This window comes from Austrofundulus limnaeus, unplaced genomic scaffold (assembly GCF_001266775.1).
Source record: "Austrofundulus limnaeus strain Quisiro unplaced genomic scaffold, Austrofundulus_limnaeus-1.0 Scaffold23, whole genome shotgun sequence".
Classification (NCBI taxonomy): domain Eukaryota; kingdom Metazoa; phylum Chordata; class Actinopteri; order Cyprinodontiformes; family Rivulidae; genus Austrofundulus; species Austrofundulus limnaeus.
Genome location: NW_013952425.1, coordinates 3,116,851 through 3,120,042, shown reverse-complemented (window position 1 = coordinate 3,120,042; position 3,192 = coordinate 3,116,851). Strand labels below are relative to the sequence as shown.

At 35.6% G+C, this 3,192-nt stretch overlaps 1 protein-coding gene across 1 annotated transcript in view; it reads left to right on the top strand.

Moving 5' to 3' along the window:
* The window catches only part of zdhhc21 (zDHHC palmitoyltransferase 21), a gene marked incomplete in the record, with an annotated part of 17,448 nt that extends 14,600 nt beyond the window's left edge, over nt 1-2,848 (top strand). Inside the window, 1 exon segment of the mRNA XM_014004400.1 lies at nt 2-2,848.
* Nucleotides 2,849-3,192: the final 344 nt, after the last annotated feature.

Here is a 3,192-nt window from a genome sequence, read left to right as displayed (position 1 = left end):
CACACACACACACACACACACACACACACACACACACACACACACACACACACAAATAAATCCATCCACTCACCCTCCTCCACCGTGGCTTCGGTTTGTCAGCAGATCTAAAGTTTTAAGTTAACCCTGACTTAAGCTCCGCTTTTATTTTGAAATGATGTTTAAAAAAATCCTGTTCTAGTCACTGTGACGGCTGCTTCGAAGAAAACCACTTTTAATAAATTCTCCTATCATTAGGATGGAAGGGACCCCTCTCAGGTTACAATCCAACACTGCTTTTAATCATCCACAAACAGAACAAAGAGGTTTGATTTTTTTTGTATTAAGTTGGTGCCTTTTTAGTTTTTTTATTATTATTTTTTATTTATCACGTTTTGGAAATGGTTGAGATGTTTCTATTTGTCTTTTTGATGGTGCGTGGTTATTATTTTTTAAAGATCTGTGAATGTTTTCTTGTTTATCTATGATTTTGTGTTTTTGAAGCATGAACACAAGTAAATCTTGACGGTACGTTTCGTCGTTCTTCCCGCTGTAGAGCCGGACGGTCCGATCGAAACGGGACGTTTCGTTAAAACTGAAGCCTCTCTGCTGCTGAATAAAATGTAAGAATAAGTAAAAAATTTTACACAAAGCTCGACGAAAGACAGCAAATAAATGTATTCGCCACGATATCGACCCTTTTTTATTTTCTGTTGTGTCAGCCGTAGCACTTACAGCACGAGGAGCCAGCACAGTTTAGATTTTGCATTATTATTTTATGATGTAATTTGTGATTTAAATAAAATATATATTTTAGTGCTCCAGCTTGTTAAGTCCTAAATATGTCAGACTTTATAAATTTATATCTAATAGGAAAACTTGCAGCTTAATCTACTTGTTGCACCAAGCTGTTTGTTCAGGTATGAAGGATGTATTTGGCAGATTTTCTGTTTCATAATTAGTCAAATGTTTTAAATCACTGGCTGCGGTAGCGGTTTAGCAGTGTCTTGCTGAAAAATGCAAAGCTTTCTCTGGAAAGGACACCGTCCGGATGGGAACATATATATTTGCATAAACTTTTCTGTATCCATGGCGCCGTTCCAGTRGGGTAAACTGCTGATGCAATAAGCAGCAATGTACCCCTATACCATCAGAGAGGCAGGCTTTTGAACTGAACTCTAGTAATAGGCTGTATGATTCATCTCCTCTTCAAAATATTACAATTTGAACGGTAAAACAGTTTTCTACATTGCGTCTGTAACATTTTTAATGCGCTCTGGCTCGGACAAAAATAGTAACATCTCTAGATGTTTTTCACATACGGCTTCTTCTTTGCATGATAGAGCTTTAATCAGATTATGTGGAATCTTTGTGCTCAGATTCTTGAAATATTTTGATATGAACTGTAGCTGAAGGKTTATTTAAACCAAGTCTTTACAGTTTTCTGTTTTTTTAGACGTAATTTTTCACAGACTGGTGAACCTCTGCCCGTTTTTACTTCWAACGTTCAGCCATTATAAAAGGCTCTTTTTAAACCCAGTCCTCTTTACACACCTGTTGCCAGTTAACCTGAATAATTACGTTAGCTGTTAGTTTTACTTTTGCTGCCCTCGTCCCAAAATTTTGCTTCTATCAAATTCAAAATAACTGTGTTTCCACCACATTTTAGACAAAATTAGTTTCCGCATTTTTTATGTTTACGAAGTACCATTGTGATTGAAATATTTTATTTCAAATCAGGGTTGTATATTGAAAATAATTACCTTTTTGCATCTTTAAATGCCATTGGAGGTTGTAATCTTGCGATTTAGCACTAAAATGCTACAAATTATTATTATTATTTTTATTTTCTGCAGGTTATGCAGAATCACAGTTCACTCTGAACAAACAGCTCGGTGCAACAATAAAAAATGTATTCATAACAGTTTGCCGTATCTCTGTCAGAACTATTTAGAGCTTTTCATTATGGACTTATTTAGCCATATATAGTAATAATAATAATAATAATAACTGACTCCACAACACTTGGTAATCTCTTAGCTGTGTATGTTAAACAAAGCTTATCATTTGTGGATGAATATTACAATATGTAAGTAGTTTAAGTGCCTGTTCAGGTCACCTCTTTTTATTTTCGTAACTGTCATCACTGTAAACTCCTTACCAACCAAAGACCTGGGGAAAWGTTGCAATAGTTAGCGAACATTCAATAAACGCATGTTTCACCAAGTTTCTGAAGGAAGTGGTTGAATATTATGCACTGAGTTCTMTGTTAGCACACAGTCTGTTTTACTGCGAAGACTTGTGTTCTTTTAAAAATACTGATTTATTCAGGTTGTTTGCGTTCGCATGACTTTGTTTGATTTTTATTGTTTTAATTTTTTACATGTTTTGTTATGCAATGTGGGGGGGTGGGTWTGTGCGATTGGTTCCATTTCTAATTTATTTTTCATGATTTTTAAGAGCAATAAACATCGTTTGTTGTAGAAGACGTGTTTGTGGTTGAAATTTGTTTACATTGTTATGTTTACAAGTTAGTGGATCCAGTGTCACAAAACACTCTTTGAAAAGTGATTTGTCCGACCTTTAAGCCTGGCTGCCSAGATTATCTCCACACGTCACCACCTTCACATTGCTGGAAACTGTAGAKGCTACTATTTCCATGAGGCAGCTAACCTGAGGTTCCCCAGGGCTGTGAGTTTGGATTCCTGTCTTTTCTTTTCTTTGGGCCAAGCTGTATTTTCTTTGAAACTATGGGATTTTATGTTTTTATCAATAAGTTAATTTCTATGATGAGTGGAAATGTTATGTTGCAAATTGTAATTATCAAAACTGTATTCATATTTGAATAAATGACATTCTGAATAAGGTGGTAGAGCTCTTTTTTTATTGCCCACACCCGTGAAAGGTGAAACATAATTTGAACTGCTTGACAGATTTTCATGAAACATGCAAAGTAACCATTTACTAACTTTTGGAGTCAACCCAATTCAAGATGGAGGCCACAGCTGATCAGCTTTGATGAGACAGAGTCATCGTTAAATTATTGTTTTCCATTAATGTGATTTTTTTTCTGCAGCTAAATCAGCACACTTTTCAGCTATTTTGACCTTTTTATATACCCACTTGTTAAAAAAGTTCAGGACGTTAGACGTTTGGTTTTTGTAACTCACCTGCAGCGCTGTGGGATTATAATCCTGCAGGTTTGAGTCCAGT